The sequence below is a fragment of the Lissotriton helveticus genome, chromosome 5_1, assembly GCF_964261635.1.
Source record: "Lissotriton helveticus chromosome 5_1, aLisHel1.1, whole genome shotgun sequence".
Lineage (NCBI taxonomy): Eukaryota > Metazoa > Chordata > Amphibia > Caudata > Salamandridae > Lissotriton > Lissotriton helveticus.
This window is the reverse complement of record NC_136065.1, coordinates 1,462,187,916-1,462,206,994: the sequence shown is the minus strand read 5'-3', so window position 1 is coordinate 1,462,206,994 and position 19,079 is coordinate 1,462,187,916. Positions and strand designations below refer to the sequence as shown.

The 19,079-nt window shown below is 46.4% G+C and overlaps 1 long non-coding RNA gene across 2 annotated transcripts in view; it reads right to left on the bottom strand.

Annotated features, from left to right (window-relative positions):
* The window catches only part of LOC144753651 (uncharacterized), a 398,621-nt gene extending 390,077 nt beyond the window's left edge, over positions 1–8,544 (bottom strand). For both annotated transcript variants that reach the window (XR_013594455.1, XR_013594454.1), the window contains exon 1: positions 8,393–8,544. This is a non-coding gene — a long non-coding RNA (uncharacterized LOC144753651). The remainder of the gene's footprint in view (positions 1–8,392) is intronic.
* Between the last annotated feature and the right edge of the window lie 10,535 nt (positions 8,545–19,079).

The window sequence follows — 19,079 nt, the reverse complement described above, 5'->3', positions numbered from 1 at the left end:
TGGGGCGCTACCCGGTACGCGTACCGGGAGCTAACCTCGCGAAATTTTAAAAAAAAATGTTTTTTTTTCGCACATATGGGCCTCCTCAGCCACCCTCACAAAACCTAGGGGGTCAAGATAAGTCTACCATGCCCCCTTCTACCTATTCTGAACATTATTTGCCCTCCATCTTGTATCATAATTCGACCGAAACACAAAATGGTGGACTCCCGTTACGCTTAAGGTTCGCGTACCAGGGCGCTCACCGGTTCGCGTACCGGGTCGCTTCCTGGGAAGCGCACCATCAAAAAAGGTGGGAAAGTAGTTCACAGAAAAGCCACTGGAGACAATTTCACCAAATATAGATTAGCTCATACTACATACCAATCCCTACCATTTTCACAAATTTGATTGGAATTCCATTTAGCCGTTTAGCCTATAGAACTCACTAAATACCGTGAGGTAAATTACTTCACAAAACACATCTGAAGTGTTGGAATTGACAACCAATTAAAATGTTACTTTCATTTTCTACTTTTTTTACCTGACATTTGATTGGTTATGTACCCGAATATATATAAAGGAAGAGAAGGAAACACAGCCATTTTGACTACTACTTCCTGGTGTACATTTCTATTAGAATTTTCATTAATAACTTCAACTTCTTTTTAAAGGTAAGTTGTTATTTTTAAAACTGAAGTATATTGAGCACTTTAAGTTAATATGGCAAACTTTTTCTGTTAGTTATATACTATCCCTCTGTAGTACTTATAAATTTAGATACACTTTTTTATATTCCTACTTCCACTCTGATACTATACACTGCCCAAAGATAAATTCTCTGTTAAAAACTGCCTATCTAAAATTAATCCCAACAGTGCCCTACCTCTACTAATATATATTTTTTTTATGCAAATTTCAGGAAAAATGGAAAGTGAACAAAACATTTCATTTGAAATTGTCCTTCCAGAGTCCAACACAGAAATCATTGATCCAAATGAGATTGAATTTATGGATGAATCTTGGGACCAAGAACTACTGCAATGTGTACAAGCAGTAGATAACCTCCTTGCAAATGAGGACATTTTACAACCTCAGAGACTACAATCTATATTCCATGATTATGAAATTTCTGACAATGAAATGTTAGAAAGTTTATTAAATTATGAAACACAATAAAAAAAACTTTAAAAAAAATAAAATAATCAACAAAACCAACAATCAATTAACATACAGCATTTGAAAAGTCTATCATTCATTTTTCATTGTGATACGCTCCCCAGAACGCTTCCCGGTTCGCGTACCGGGCGCTAACCACGAAAAAAAACAAAAAAAAATTATTTTTTTTTGCTTCGCGGGGCCCCTTTAAAGCCTCCACATCAAACCTAGGGGGTCAGGGAGGATCTACTATGCCCCCTTATAGTTATTTCCCCCTTTGTTTTGGCCTCCTCTTGTCTCTCAATCCTACCGAGAGACAAGATGGCGGCCGCTCCGGACTGTTTAGAATGTTGACAGACACCGGAGAGCCAATCAGCTTAGCTACGCGAAGTTCCGGTACGCTTAAGGTCCGCGGACCGGAGCGCTGCCCAGAGCGCGCTTACAGATATATATCTTTTTTTAAACGTTAATTTCTCAAAATCCACTGGAGCACATATATTGAGACCTACAAAAGGCACATCGGGCTATCAGTCCCTAATATTTTGCCAAGTTTCGTGCAAATCCATTCAGCCGTTCGGGCTAAAAGTGAGGCTAACCGCCCTATGGAAAACTCAATGTTAAAAACACGTTTTGGGACCCCCCTTTTTTCTCGGCCCCCCCTGGACCAACTCCCCCCAAATTTCCAGTGGCTGCTCAGAAACAAAATGTTCCATTTTCCAGAAAATTTCAGCCAATTCCGTCCACAAACGCCAAAGTTATTAGACATAGAATTTTCAAAAATCCCATAGGGAAAAAATCCTAACTATATATACCTACTGGCGACCGCCAGTAGGTAATATATATATATATATATATATATATATATATATATAAAACCTGTGGACAGTGTAAAGGACTAGGCAACTTTATAAATGTGACTTGTGGTCACGGTAAGTGTGCAGGTCTGAGTTCAATTCACCGACATAATTTATTGTCAGAACCTGGATTAGTATCATGGTTCATTGCCTTGGATTAGAGTCATGGTTAACTGTATATGAAGGGTCTAGTCTTAGGCCTGCACACAGACCATAAATCATGTATATCAAACCGTCCATTGTTTGTCCTACATGCAAACTATAAGCCACATATGTGAAATGATCAAGTCTTTGGACTGCACATGGTCCTGAAGTCACATGTATGATAGGTCCAGTCTGAGACCTGCAGACTGACTACAAGTGACAGATATGAAAAGGTCCAATCTGAGACCCACACATTGAGCATAAGTCACACAAATAAAAAGGTTTTACTCCTCTACTGGCACTGACCACAGGCCACATGTATGAGCTTTTCCAGTAACAGATCTGCACATTTGCAACACATTACATCTATCAAAACATCCAGTCCTTGAACAGTACCCTGACCACAAGACATATTTATGAAATGTACATTGCTTGACTGTGAACTGATCACAGGTCACACATATAAAAAGGTTTAAACCTTGACCTGCATACTGACCAGAGTCTACGTATAAGAAGGACATCCTGTGTTATGCATGCACACTCTCTACTGTTCATCTTTGTGGGAAGGGTGGTCTCAAACCTGCAAAGTAGCTACAATTCATTGTATAGTAAATGCAAAACATAGTTATTGGCCTGCACAATGGCCTTCTACAGGTAGAATTAATAAAACCAGTCTACAAGGGAACTGTTTTATGATCTTGCTCCATGTATGTGTTTTTTCACTAACAACTCGCCCGTGTTTTTTGTGGAAGCTTCCCACGAGCGCCACCATCCTCTAGCCTTTTTTTCAATACATCCCTCCCTCAAAACAATTTAAAAGTACACCATGACCCTCCCTGTCCATTATATTCTTTTTGAAAGATTCTATAGTGTCTTAAAAATATATCACAAGCCTAAGGATCTTGACCACAAGACCTTGCCTGAGGCTAAGAAGCTGCTGCGCTGCTCCCAAAAGGAATATTACAATGAAATTAAAGCGGCCAAAAGTAGCTACTATGCTGGACGAATTGAAAAAGCCAGCAATAATAGTAAAGAAATTTTCGCTATCGTCCAGAGTTTTCTCTCTCCTAGAGCCGCGCTACGTACGCTACCCTCTTCCGATCAATGGTGCGAAGAGCTTTCAATTTTTTTCTCCGAAAAGATTTTAAAGATTCAGCAGGATCTTCAAACTGCTTTGAAGAAATCCCAGACATCTATTTCACTGCCCGTATTGGCAGCTGTACCGACGGAGGGTCTGTTTACATCCTTTTCCCCAGCCTCCGAGCTGGATGTTCTGACAATTCTGTCTGCCCTTAAATCTGGATCGCCCTCCGACCCCTGCCCTGCTAGGGTTTTGGGGGGGGTGTCGTCTATAGTTTGCCAGGAAGTAACTAGGATTGTTAATTTATCTCTCCATTCGGCTTCCGTGCCTTTGAGTTGGAAGCAAGCTAAGCTCCTTCCGCTATTGAAAAAGTCCGGGCTGGATCCGGCTGTGCCCTCCAGCTATCGGCCCATATCATTACTGCCAGCTTTGGCTAAAACATGTGAAAAGATTGTTTTTGGACAACTCGAAGGGTTCATTGAGTCCTCTCACGCGCTTCATCCAGCCCAATCGCGGTTTAGAGCGGCCTACAGCACCGAAACGGCATTAATCGAGGTTTCGGAGGCAATTCGGGAGTGCCTGGATGGAGGTGGCAGGGCGGTTCTGATTTTGTTAGACCTCTCTGCCGCCTTCGATACGGTGCCCCATTTGATGCTTCTGGCCAGATTAGCTGCCATCGGTATTTCAGGCCGTGCTTTGGACTGGCTGACCTCGTTTTTGAAAAACAGATCACAGCAAGTGTGGATGCCCCCTCATGCATCTAAGGCTAAGGAACTTACCACGGGAGTCCCGCAGGGGTCCACTTTAAGCCCTCTGCTTTTCAATGTTTATGTGACCCCCCTGGTCTATCTAGCTGAGCAGCTGGGTGCCAAAATAATGGCATATGCTGACGATACCCAGCTGCTCTTCACTTGGCCAAAAAACCACCTAGACCCCTTGACCGTCCAGAGTTGCTTATCTGAAGTTTTCCGTTGGCTGGCATTGGCCCAACTTAAGTGTAATGAGGAGAAGACAGAGATCCTCCTCTATGGGTCTTTCCCGGATAATTTCAGGGAGCAAATCTGGCCCTCCGATCTACCCTGTCCAAACTCAATAGGAGGCCCTGTAAAGAAATTGGGTGTCTGGTTCGGGCAGGATCTAAAGTTCGGGGAGCATATTAAGAAATTAACCTGTACTTGCTATGCCACTCTAAAGGCCCTCAGAAGGTTCTTCCCCTTCATCCCTAGTGAGGCTAGAGAGACTGTGCTAAGAGCGCTGATTTTGTCACGTTTGGATTATGCAAATGCACTCTTTAGCGGCCTTCCGGACTATATGGTCCATCGACTCCAGGTGATTCAAAACTCTGCAGTTAGACTGATGTTTCATTTACCTAGGGGATCCAGTGTTCGTGGACATCTGCGTAGTCTTCATTGGCTACCTGTTGCCAACTGAATTCTGTTTAAAATTCTGGTCCTGGCCTATCGTGCTATCCATCAGTTGGGTCCAGTGTATCTGCGGAACAGATTCGCCCTTTATGCTCCTAATCGGGCTCTCCGCTCCGCCAACCTGTGTCTGATGGTTCAGCCCAAGTTTAAGCTTTCTAGAACAGGGGGCAAGTCTATATCTGTCAAGGCAGCCAGAGCATGGAATGCTCTTCCCCTGGCTCTTCGAACTGCCCCCTCACTCTCTCAGTTTAAGAAGGGACTTAAAACCCATCTGTTTAATATCACTCGGTAAATTCTTTGTACGTTATGTTGGCTGCCTCTTTTTCTCTTTTGACTCACCGCGCCAGGATACTCTTGAGTAATAGAGCGCGTAACAAAAGGCTTTATAACATAACATAACATAACATAACAAAGCATGCGGAGGTCGTATCACAAGGCCAGCTTCCAAGTCATTCCTTTGTTAAGAGTGCAGATAAGAAAGAGTTTGAACGGTCCAAAGTCACATGTCGCATTCTTTCACGCCCAAATCATGGCCTTTTGTATTCAAGCCTACTCAACAACAAGCATTTGCAATACAATCGGTCTCGCCTTTGGGACCTTATATGTATTGAGCTATACAGCACATTAGCCTGGGTGCTGAAACATCTATTGTTCTTTAACATGGGAAATAAGCACCAAACTGCGTGACACGTCAGGAATGGGAACACATGGAGAGAAATATTGCCTCATCTCATCGTGATTTTCTCATCGTAAACGTTTACTTTGAGGCAAATAGGTACCGTTGAGGGGAAATGGTTGGCCCAAGGATTAAACCTGTGATGTCATCAATAGTCTCAGAGACTGCATGATGTCACATCCTCTGCCCCTCAAAAGTTTGTAAATTGACGCCAATCCTCACCTCAACTCTTTTGAGAAAGAGCCTCAGCCATCTATCACTGGACTCAGCAACCGAACAAACACTGCCAGGCAGCGGCATTAGACAGCAGAAAAAAATGTGTTTTTAAAACATTTCTGTGGTAAGTGGAAAGCGCAGAGCCGCGAGGCAGCTCGTTCCATGTCAGGAGTGAGGTTTGATGTGCAGTCAGCACTGTATGTGTTTGTCCCTTTGCATTCTGGTACTTGATGTGCTCCGTTTATAGTAAGGAGCCATTGCTGGCCCAAGGTGTCAGACACGCCCTGCGCTCAGTTGGCAGCAAGCTAAGAGGGAGGTACCATATTCAACATTTTTTTACTGAGAGATAGAATCAGTTGTTTTTAATCACTATAAAATCGAAGTGTCTTCCACTGAAATCAACCCAGTGTAGTGTTACTGTGAAAAGCAAGTTTTCATAAAGGTAGGCTAAGATATGAAACAATAAACTAAATATAAAATAATAGAATGTTTAAAGGTTTGTGAGTGAACCACTTTGGGTACATTGGCAGGGGGGTTCTCCTGATGTGACTTGCTCCCACATGAGGAGAGCCTGGGACCCAAAAGCGAAGCCAGCATACAGCGGACACATGCCAAAATAACTAACACTGATCAACAAACCATTATCTAAATATGTTTCCATCTGCGTCCCTAAAGAAATTTTGTTAGACCTCTACTTTACAATCCAACCCAAAAACCTTAACACTGTACTACTCCTGACACAGTTGACGCTTGCCAGCGCTGTGCCTGCGCGCACATCCTGTGCTGTCTGTGGGATTTTCTCATCTCAATAAATCTTCGTTCTTACCTACATTTTGCCCTCTTCATTACCACACTCTTCTTATAATTTTAATCAGACACCTGCTCGTATTCTTTTTGTGAAATCTTGCCTCGTGACCGATACTAGAAACTTGTGTGTAGGGGAGGGTAAATATAGGTCTTGACTGTGCTTGTTGAGCTTGTCTCCATTGTTCATTTCAGTCAACTGAATCTGTGATTCACAGACCATTCATTTTTCTTTTGTCAACAAACCCTTCCCGACTCTCAAGCAGTGTGGACGGAGATTTATATGACACCTTTAACTACTAATCTCTAATCCATCTGACCCCTAAATCTTAAATCTTATTCTAATACCTTTACACTACACATAACCCAATACTGTTAACCCTGTTTCCTAACACCATACTCTTAATTCCAACAACCCATACCTTTAACCCAATGCCCAGAACTCATAATGTTTAAACTCTTATTACAAATAATTGTGTATTGTATTTTCAAGAACTCATTCCATGCAAAGTATTTATTTTTATCGGTAGAGCTGTTCTATGGGAAGTGTCATTTTTTACTTTTAGGTTTATGAGGTATTTTCGGCAATAGTGTACCCCTCGTGTAACATAGCTGCCTCGCCGGAATTGGCTTCCACTACGAGAAAGAAGCCTTTAGCACCAATAGCAAAAAGCATCCACCGACAGTAGAGGTGGCCCAGGCAGCAGCAAGGACCCCACCTGAAGAAAGGCAGAATTATAATTACCCTCTGCCTTCTGAAACTCCCTGATCAGGAGTGTTGCTTCCTCGGATATCCGAGCTTCAATGCTTTTCTTCCCCAATCCGAAGTTTCGGAGAGACCAGGCCTGGCTGGTGACATTTGAAAGTAGTGAGGCCAGCGTAAAAGTACATAGTGTCCTGTGGGGGAGTGAGCGCAGGAAGCAAACTCGACAGTCATAAAGGAAGTTCGGGGGGGAGGGGGGAATACATTCACTCAGCCACCCTGACCCCGAATGAATGTCAAGGCCTGAGTCAGAAACGCCCGTGCCCCACATAAAAAATGTGCGTGAGACTCTGTATCCTGACAGAAATGGCATCACCTCGCCTAGAGGTTCGTGCCACAAAACACACGTGCGAATACATAATAACTAAGTCCACAAACAAGTGCACCAACTGCTGTCTGTGTTTGTACCAATGACACACACTATATGGACGTCCGGTCTCAATCAGGTCCAACCTCTTCCATCTCCCTTCAGGCTTTTTTTAACGGTTCTGGAGGCCACCCCTTCGTCGGAGTTTTGTCATATGCAGGCTGCAGAAAGCTGGGCTTGGCCCAGGCAGGAAGGCGCGAGGCTTGTGCCAGATGTTCTACAAAATATAATGTGCCAACATGAACTTCCACAGCCTCCAAGCGCTTAGAGATTTTAATAAAAAATCAATAAGGCGGACAGATTGTGGGTCTGGTTCGCGGATCAGGGTGGAGGCGCCAAACTCCCTCGGGTGCGACCAGACTCTTCTCGCCTCACCAAACCACCAGGCGCCCAAGTTCGGCCTCCCGAAACTACCTGCCCCTTTCCCACAAGGAGCCAACACTTTGGGGGCGATCTCCCGCCCCCTTCATCTCTTCGTGGAGCCAGAGGTGAGAAGTGCCTCTTGGCCAATGCTTGTTTAAGGGCTCTGTTCGCCTCGCGCGTGATCCACGGGACATTTAGAAAACATCTCCGCCTAACACTGGAGCCGGAAGCGCGCTGTGGTGAGGCTTTTTGGACAGGACACTTATGTGACACAACACAAAGGTAACTGTCATTTACACACCACGAGCGCAGTGCACGATTGTTCTGCACACACAGGGGCCCAGGTAAATGGTAGTAAATAAACCCCTTTGTGTTTCCTGGAGATAGGGTGCCACACTTCCTCATGCACACAATGGGCGAAAATGTGACACCAGTGTTTCTAAAATTAAAACGCCCCCTCCCTTTTCCGATGTTTTCCTCCCCCACTTCCACAGATTTTTCGAATGACTTATCAGGCCGTACAAATTTAGCGACGCTTTTGTTTTCCAGAAAATGCCTCTTACCCCAGGTGGTGACAGCGTAGACAAACGACTCGAGTGAAGTCTGTGTCTGATGCCATTGCCAACGGACATCTGCTGCTGCCTGCACACACGTGGCGACTGGCGACGACTAGACCCCTACACACTAGAAAGTACAAGTACAGTAAAAAACTAAACTACTGAAAAACGGCACGGCGCGCGTCCCAAATGGCCAATCACTGCATGGCTTCACCTGCTGAAATCACACAGTGATTGGCCAGATATGCAGTGCTGAGGCTGAGGCAGTGTGCCACCACCCACGCGCGGCATCCAATAATGGATTGCCTGCCCTTCTGCGCGGTGGCCCAGCCAATCCTTGCGCTGCATGCAGCGCAAGGATTGGCTAGGGGGGCACACTGACTGCTCGCCCTGGCGCCTTTGAAACCCCGGGGCCCGGCTAAAGCAGCACCCCCGGCCCCATTCGGTCCCTCTCTAATGTGAACTTCACATTGTAGCCACGAACGCGCATGCTCGGGCTTGATGCAGCCCATAAATCCTCATGCGCAGACACTGTAGTCTGCTGCTAGTCTGCTGCTGGCCTGCTGCAGACAGCCAGCCCCACTCCCTGCGCACTCGGGTGTGTCCCGGAATTGAAGCGCTGCGCTGCGGCGCTTTATTATTTGTGAACTATAATTGCATTATTCCAGGCAGCAATTATGCTCTTGTCACGGTGCGTCCAGGGTTAGGAGGGCTACGCCCCTACGCCCCAATGGACGCACCGCGGCTGGACATTACATTTAAGAGGCTGCTGTGGGTAGGCTGTAATGGAAAAGCCTTATCTACGACTTTGACGGTTATCTACTAGCTGCACGCATGCGGATGATGAGTTCCTTCTTAGGTGCCTGACACGCCCAAATTCACATTGATGTTCCAGAAGAATCTAGCTGAAGAGTGCATGGCAATCATAGATTGTATGAAGTTCTGGTGGAAGGATTTGAGAAGCAACACTCAAAATTATATATTTGCTGATCAGGTGCTTCCTTTTTTTTATCCATTTCTTGCAAGATTGTGCCCTCTTGTGACCATCCATGGCGGCACTATTAGGCAGCTTTTGCATTTGCTTTAATGTGGAACCCAGGCTGCTAGTCATCGTTGTTTTTGAAACTTCAAGTAGACTTTCTAGAGTTTTAGATGAGCAGAAGGTTAGTCCAGTGCAAAGAACGCTGTACGTGAACCGATCTGCTGCCTCGTTTTTCATATCTAGCTCTTCAGGAGGGGGACATTTTGAGGGACTGACTTTAAGCTTGTTGGTGAATGACAGGGGATGACGTTCTAAGGGTAGTATCCAAAATTGTCACCAGGATTGGAGAGCAACAGAGGTCAAAAGTGAACAGTACAAACCACTTTCTTTTAAAATTATTTGTTTGGCAAACCAGGAATGTCTTTAAAAACTATTGATTCTTTTGTACATTTAATTAAAAAATTGTATAGCAAAATGCACTATTTTTCTACTTTTTAACAATTTTCAGGCGGGTACTCCAACTTGGCGATGCTCATTTACTTCATTCGAAACCAGCAAATCCACTTCCGAGTTCAGCAGCTGCCACAGTAAAGGCTTCGTTTACAGTGTTGAGAACAGGGTGCTCGATCACAAACGTGGCAGATGTCCCATCCGCATCTTACAAGTGGATTATAGCCTATGGCACTTGTAATAGGCTGGATGGGATATCTGTCACGTTTAAACAGAGTATGACATTCGTCAAACTCAAAATATGGCCCTCTGTTTGTAAAAAGAGTATATTTCAGTTCACTTGAAAGTCATTCCGTGGAGCTGATGTACATTTATAGGAAGGCAATGTGACAAAGCTATATAGTGAAAGTTGAATGTACAGAATCAAAATATAAGATTGAGTTAAAGCAGTCAGTGATTTATAAGCTGCAATGCGGCAATGAGTGCTCCCCCAGAGAAAATGAAGTTAGACTACGTTCAGCGTGTAATGCTGGCAGCAGTGGTCTATGCAGGTAAGCGCGATGGGGTGGGGCGGGTGGAGGTGTCGACAGACGGCGGAATAGATATCATTTATTTAATTAATTTTCCCTATTCTGTCATCTGTCGACTTACTCCCCTCCTCCCGCCCCACCTTGCTTACCTTCACGGACTGCCGCTGAACGCAGTCCCCAGCAGCCTCTGCGTGGCAGGATGGGCTCCCAACCAGCAATGACCAATGTATGTATTTTTTATTTATTTATGCATTTGTATATAGTGCAAACTTTACCCGAAATTACATGAAATATACAAAACAGATAAACTCTAAACCCACATAAGAATGGTAGTGAGTACATATGTCTACTACAGATACTAGCAGTTAGAGTTACATATATACAAGTTGCAAATTCACTCAAGATTACATTTTAGGTAAAAGTTGAAGCGATTATGGTTGGACAAAAATCTATTACATATTTACAGAGCATGATCTTCTTGCAATTGCTGGGGTTCTTGCAGTGCTTTTTCAGCCAGGCCTACAGCATGTTGCTTCGCTCAGGGGCAATGATCTTGGGCCTGGTGGTAGTCAGAGGTCCTCCATGCTTGTTGTCCCGGTTGCCTCAACATCTCCAAGGCAGAAGCAGAGATCCCTGGGAGCCTATTGAGTGTGAATGGAGGTACAGGAGTTTGCTTTTGTATTGCTCACACCATTATACAGACTTGGGGTCGAGATGGGGGTGGGGTGCGGCTGAGTGGGACGATCTACGGGGATGGGATGTTCAATTCAGAGGGGGCCGCAACCTCACCTTTGGCACCAAGTTAGTGCCTCCATGTCGGCCGCGGTAGTCTTCCTGCTACCAGTCGCCTGGGCATCAACAAATATCCGTGAGCTATAGAAGACTCATCCAACCCTCATTACATTTTGGAGGGAGGGCCCATAATTTTGGGTTATGCCACTGACTGCATTTTGCCAGAATGCAAATGTTCAGTCCTTTTCTCTGGGCCCTTGGGGAGTCCCTAGTTACAAGGCAGTATCGGCAGAGGGTACCAACATTGACTATTGTACCCGAACAGCAAATCCAAGATTTACATAGGTATCCAAACTCTCCATTAGCTTACTTACTTGCTTGCTTACTCCAGCAGGTTGCCCTAGATTTAGGGCACGATAATAATATTCAACGAACTATATATCCCATCAGAGGTATTGCTCACAAAAAAAGAATGCCCTAGCCTCCATTAGAAGTAGCAGGTAATTCCTGATTAATCTTGAAACAGATTTGGTGGCTGAAATATGAATTTTGGGAAATGCAGGAATACTGTACCTCTCCATTAGACATTTCGCCAGTTGATGTTTGTTTACATTTTTCGTTGGAAATAGCAGAAAAATGGAGGGGTAACACAAAAAATGGTAACTCAGATTCTCATTGTAATTCCCCATTTCTCTGGGCACTTTCAGGCTTGAAGTTGGAATATAATGGTATTTCTGTATGAGGGAATTAGAGGTGCATGACATTTTTTGTGTGGTGTAAATCTAATTAGTATTCCCGGAAGACTGTAAAGAGGGCATTTATAAACATCTGAGTACCACACGCCAGGTAAAAACAGGCCCGCAATGATATTTTGACCTTGACAAAAGTACAGCTGGACAGACCAAATCTCTGTGATGACACCTGGAGTGACCCTACAGTTTGAGTTCTCTGTGATTGGTTCATTTCAGGGACTACCCTCAGACATATCAATTACTCTCAATGAATTTGATGGTAACTGACACCAGCAGAATTGGTATTTTAAACCCTCCAGTAAAATGGCAAATACTAAGGTTGAACATTTTGCTAGGTAAAACCTGGTGAAATCTATGTGCATAAAACATCCTGAAATGGAGGACTGACTGTGGAAATTGGATGCGTACACACTGTCTTCAATGGTATTTTCCCATTCCTAAGGGGACACATTTTTATCTAACAGTAATCCCACACCCCTGAATTTCTGATTGCAGAAGCATTAATAACTGTGGGTGCGTAAATACTGCATACGTTTTCCATGATCACTCAGGGTCACCCGTATTCAGGATGCAGATCATGGTTCATGAGAACTTGTGCTTCTGAGATCTGCACTTATGCTGAACCAGATGAACTGTGACATACACAGCTGCATCGCTCCACAGTAGAGGGATGACCATGCCAAAAAATAAAAGGCTACTAAAGCCAAGACAGAATCCTGATACTAATTGATGCTTTGTTCTTGGAGTGAAATAAAATGAAATCAAAGGAAATGAAAAGGAAATGTATAAAGCGCTATTGAGCCACTGGTGTCAAGGAGTGTAACTAAACATCTATTTTCAATGCACAACTTTGGCTTCTTCCATGTGTCCTCTCATGGGGCAGACTACTTATTGGCGCTTTATAATCTGACCAGGGCACTCAGGCTGCAGATCTTTGAGCCTCCTATGCAGGTTATATCCTAGAGTTGCCTTCCACACAGATCTAAGCCTGACAAACTTTGGTCTAGTCATCAAGAACAAGGGATGCTCCTCTGCTGTCCATATAATTCATTGCATCTTCTTCAAAGCAGGATACATTGGCTGGGCTTTATCATAATTATCCCGACTTATTCATAGTCTTACATGGAACAACCCTTACTCACTGCCGGTGTGGCAAAGGTTCTATTTAACTCAAGATGAAATTAAGTTGTTGTATTGTAAGCACTAATACTTATGTCAAATCTTGGGCACTGCCAAGGCTTAGCCAGTACACACTGGTCCAGTCAGTAAGTTTTCCCCCTTCAAAGTAATATTTCTATCTCTGGCTTTTTCTACCTAAGTGATACGGAGTAGCACATGCTCACTAGGATGAGGATTAGGTAGTAGGAGGCCAGTCACGCCAAGTACAGTTAAATGATTGGCAGGGAAATTAGGAAGTTGGTTGTTGTAGCAGCCAAACCAGTGTCAATAGAACATTATTGTGGAGCAGACCTCTGGGCTGTGCAAATTGTGACAGTGTAGATACCCACTGCTCGCAAATGAGCTAAAGAGTTTGCAAGTGACTTTGAAGCTTGTTATTTGGCAATGGATTGCATATAAAATTATGAAAAACAGGAAACCGCCTTTGCCACCATGTACTGCAGTTACAACATGGGAATTACAACGAACGCATATATTCACCACCCATTCTTTTGTCACTCATGTTGTTCCAACATGTCTCAGGGAGAGGAGAGTTGGACTTTAAACTCCAAAAGTTTCCCGACTGTTTCACAGACTGGAGTTGGAAAAGTAAATTATACCGCTCCAAAGTCTAGCACTTTCCCTAAGGCATGTTGTTGCAATGATAGCATGGTAAAAGAATGCATTGTCAAGATGCATTTGTTGTAAAGACTGAGAAGTAGCAGCATACTTGGTAAAGGCATGCGTCATTCTGATAAAAAACCATGAAAAACATGAACACATGCCGGTTTTCCTGTACACCAGAACAAAGGCTACTTAAAGAGAAAATGTCATTGGTGTTGCAAAAGACATGACTTACAGAGTGCAGCATTTACAAAGCAGAAGGTGTCTCAACATGTGCACACAAGTATTTTATTAGACCCATTCAGAGGCAGTAAAAGGCAATGGTTAACATAGACTGGACAGACATTCCACAGAGTTTGCCAGGCCCTTTCTGAGGCATACAGGTTCAAGTATCCACTTCATATTGAAATATGATATCACAGGGCATTCATCCTTTCAGAGCCCTTTGAGACAGCAGAAAACACCATCTGCACAACAAAGACCAGCATTGTTCCTTGCGGTAAGCAGTCCTCTAGAGCATGTCAAGAGCACTGCTACATGTCAAGTCAATATCAGAGCTCCCAAATTAGTGTAACAGCATTATTCCCTCCGGGGACACAACGATTATAGATATGTAGGCATCTACAAACTGACATTCTGTAAGATGTCTGTGGATAATCATAATATTTACATCTTTGTTGCCTTTATTCACTTTTTCTCACTGATAAACAAATAGTTCACACGCCAACGAAGGATCCTTACTTTAAGATAATTGGGGCACAAATGAGTAAACCAATAATAAAGTCCACACTAAAAGCATTTTGTGAGGTGAAGGGGTAAGTGCAGCCAAACAATAGTGAGTTAGACAACGATTTTAGGAGTAATACAAGACTCATAGATAAAGTTCAATCATCCTTGGTATTAGTCATGGAGTTCGAAAGTAAACTATTAGTAATAAAAGGCTCAAATGAACAGGTTTCTTATGGACTAACACTGTAATGGCGTCCTTCATATGAGTGACAGAGTTAGAAATGTATCAATGACAATACCTACCTAACCTAAAACGTGTTTGCGAGTTGTTCTCAGTCACAGAATCAAACATAACAGAATATTATTTACAAAAAGTCATCCTCGGGGTTCTGTCAGTGTACCAAGACTTTAAATAGAATGAATGCTCCTTGTTCTTTTTTAAGTTTCCCCTGACACAACGCATTGTAACCTAAATAAAAAAAAACTTAAAAGGGCTTAGGCCTTGCCCATTACTTGCCATTGGTTGCCTTCATTGTTACTGTCCTTTCTTGACTCTCATTGGTTAGCATGTGACGGTTTCACTTTCACGTCATGTGTTTGTCACTTTCATGGGACATGGTCAGCTTCCTGTCAGCAGCCAGCGTCCTTCAACATGTAGCAAACTTCTGGAGGTATTTTTTTATTTAACTTGTAGCACTCCATAAGAGTGCATGCAGGTTTATAGGCTGTCCCCCTCCTTCCAGGCCTCGCTAGGCATTGTTGCTTGCACCTGCCCCGCATCGTTGCTTGCACCTGACCCGCATCATTGCTTGCACCTGGCTCCAGTCCTGCTGGTTGCTTGCACTGGCACCCTGATCCCCTCTGTGTCCCATTTCTTACACCTGAACCTTCCGGCATTGTTGGAGATTAGACGTCCTCCCTCTTCACTGCTGCTTACAGCCACCACCCACCGCCTTTCTGCCTCGCTGTTGCTTTCACTGGCTCCCCCTACCCTCACCATCGCTTGCAGTCACCGTGCCCCTCCTGCATTGTTGCTTTTAGCTACCTACTTTGCCCATAGTTGCTGGCACGTGCCCCTCCCCATCATGGTTCCTTTTACCCACTACTCTTCCTTTTCATTGTTGCTTCCACTACCCCACCCCACCCTGTAGGGTCCTGCTAGACATGTTCTAGTCTTTTGAAAAGTGTAACCCACACTGTACACCCACCCACCACCGGCGTCACGAGTCAGGTGACCCGGTCAATAAAGGAGGCACGCACGTGCTTGAGGCCAGTCTGCTAACCCACTACCCGGTGTCTCTCTAATCAACATAATGCGGGCCTAAGGCCCAACATTACAATGGTGACGAGGTGGGTATTTCCCACGTGTGCAGTCACTGCTTGCCGGTGGAGAAAAGGGGGAGAGAGTTGCCCGCCTAGAGGGCACCCCCTGTGAATCGGCGTCGGCTGCCGAGAGGCCTGCGGGGCGTGTGCTGAGCCCCGGGCTGACATGCGAATGTGAAGGTGACCGGGAGCCTACCCTTCACCTCTCGAACCCGCCGTAGCTGCCCTGGCGAGAGAAGGGCCTCTGACAGAAGCGCCGACCGATTGGAGCCCACCCGGGTCGGCCGCGACAACAGGATGCTTCCGGGAGACCAGCAGACAGACCGGAGCCCACCCGCGTCGGCCGCAACAAAGTGACCCACCGAGAGCGGACTGACCGGAGCCCACCCGCGTCGGCCACGATGGAGTGACCCCTGGTGAGTGGCGGAGACCACGCAGAGCCCACCCACATGGAGTAAAGAGGCCCGCAGGCTGGAGGTGAGCCTGTGCGCAAGAAATGACCCAGAGTGCGATGAAGCCAGCGGGAGGCTACCCCGCTCCTCAAATGCCTGCATTTTCCCCACGACGAAGCGCTGCACGCTATGACCGTCTGCAGGTGTGTGAAGAGCCCCGGGGGTGCAGAGGAGCCAAGTGGAGCCCACCCACGTCAAAGAGGTCAAGCCCGGCTAAAGATAAGGCACTGTGGGGCGTGGAAAAAGGAGCGAAGGAGCCCTGGCATGCCTCTGCCACTGACCCACCAAAGCCCCAACTAAAGCGGAGCCTACCCGCATTACATGTAGACAGGGCCCCGCAGCCACGCTACACAGTGCCCGGCGACAGCCCCTGCAAACACCCCCTCTCACCCCGCGCAGCGTGTACAATGCAAGAGACTGCTGCGGCGGGCGTGAGAGAGGAAAAGAAAGCATGTAGCCTGAAGCGGATCGGCACCATCAACCCCTGCCCAGCCCACGGGGAGAAAAGCGAATGGCTGGCCGCTGTGTCTAGCGTGTAGGAGGACGCCGGAGGAGGAATAGAGTCTGCACCGACACCCCGCCAATGTCCGCTATGCCCTCCCACAGGCGCACAGACTGCCAAAAGGAAAATGGAGCCAGCAAGTTCCGACATCAGCGCTAACTCCCAACCCCCTGCACGGCAGGATAACTGAGAGGCTGCTGCGGGTGAGCATAGCAAGGAACAGAAGCACAAGACAGCAGGTCAGAGCGGCCCACATACATTAACTGTGACCAGCGCCTACCTGGCTGCAACTGCCGGTTCCCTAGCGAGAGTCCCATGGGGTGAGGCACCAGAAGGAAGGACGTCCTACTAGGTGAATACAGCACGAAGCTGAAGGCAGTTTGAAAGATGTGCTACCCTGCCATCTAATGGCCATCCAGCGTCATTGCACCTGCACACACACAAAAGAAGTGAGCAACACCGGGTTTGAGTGGCAACATATGACAAATAGACAGGGAATAGGGTACTGCACTCGATTAAATTCAACCCCACTGCACTCACTGGGAGTCTGCCCTTTTGACAGTGTACAATGCTGCGTACCAGAGGCAGCATGACCTGCCAGGTAGAGTAGATGGACCTGCAACACAGTCAGGCTGCCTGTGGCCCACTGAGAAGGGTGCTCAGAGACAGGTCCAGGCTGCTGTGACCTACAGAGGAAAGGCCAAGGCACCCCCACTGTCGTGACTGAAGATAAAGGAGACCAGTGCAAAGCAAATTCAGATAAGCAACACTGGTCACTAAAACACAGTGAGGAATGCCTAGCATGAAAGTGAATGCACGGCAACACGGACACACAGCAGCGCAAGACTGGCGCAGGGACGCCACACACCAGCACGAAAGCAAAAGAGGGACCTAAAGTGCGGCAATGCCAGGACCTGCGGAAAAGAAGAAGAGGTGACGTCTAATGACCACAGGTGGTCACCACAGCAGCAACCGAGACACCAGAGCCTTTACCACCACACGGAAATGCAGTGAGTTCCTGAGGAAGTGCAGCACGCACGTTGAGTGGCGCGATGACGCCAGCGAAAGTCACAGGAGCGGTGGCGTAACCCTCCGGACACAGAGAAGCACACAAGGAGCGCAGACAAAAGCGCGCCACAGCAAAAGAATTGCAACAGAAAAGAACAGTGATCACGCAGATCACCGGAAGCATGAAGACTCACCAGGAGGACGCCGACCACCCAGTCTGGCCGCAAGAGAAGAAGAAGCCGACCACCCAGTCTGGTCGCAAAGAAGAGAAATCAGACCACCCAGTCTGGTCACCAAGAAGAGAAGGCAGACCACCCAGTCTGGTCGCAAGGAAGATAAAGCCAGATGATCGCCCATGAAGAAAAGAAGGATCCGACCAGGAAGACGGTCACCCGCGATGAGAGACCAGACATGAGGTTAGATCGGAGGGAAGTAGAAGTCATTGAGCGGATGTTTGGAAGAGGACCCACAAGGGATCCATGAGGAGGACCCGAAGAAGACGGACGCGACACCCGTCTAGAACCAGAAGTAAAACAGTCAAGGGAAGAAGGTCTCGGCGACCGGTCCAGTCACAGAGTGAAAAGAAGACAGTGTCCTAGAGCCAGGACAAGTTCAGAAGGAAACGGGCGGAGTGCACGCTGTTCGGAGAAGCCTGGCCAGGAAGACAAGGACAGCAAGATGATCTTTCCATGTCGCGAAAAGGAAGTTGGAGAAAGACAGGCACGGCGCCTCGAAGAAGAAATGGAAAGAAGAAAGGAGTCGAGTGGTATGGTGCCACCAGAAACAACAACGTCCAGGAAGATGAGAAGAGGGGTGGCAGGTCAACCCACACAGCAGAAGAGAAGGTGACCCGCGCCACAAATTTGAGCACATTGACATACATGTCCAGGAGAACATCGGTGGCAGTAGGAGAAGAACATGCATCTACTCACAAGTCCTCTGACAACCTGTCGACAGCAGGAATGAACAGGCTGGACCATTGGCAACACCCACCTTTGGGATTGAGCGGAAGTCTGGATGGGGAGAGCGCTCAGACGTCACGCAGAAAGAGAACTGACCACTCCACACCAGCCCGTGGATATCCAAGGGGCAAAGGCCTCAGGGACACCGGTGGCAGAGGGTCCAGAAAAGAGAGATGGATCCATCGCCGTCTACCCTGCACGTCCCGGGAAGAAGAGGAACTTGTGCGCAAAGACAGGAGTCAACAACCTCCCTCCAGGTGGAGCTCCGGACTTAGAGGTAGTACTCTCATCGTCTCCTCCATTCACACGCAGACTGTGGAGTTGGAGCAACGCTGCGGAGAACACCCGGCCCACTGGAAACCTGATGAAGAGGGCCTCCGGAATATCTCGTGGCAGGGGAACACCCGCGAGACGGGCGTCCTAGTGAGAAGGATGTCTTTCAACTACTCCCGCCTTTGCAAAGAGAAGCCACGCTGCCTACACTAAAGA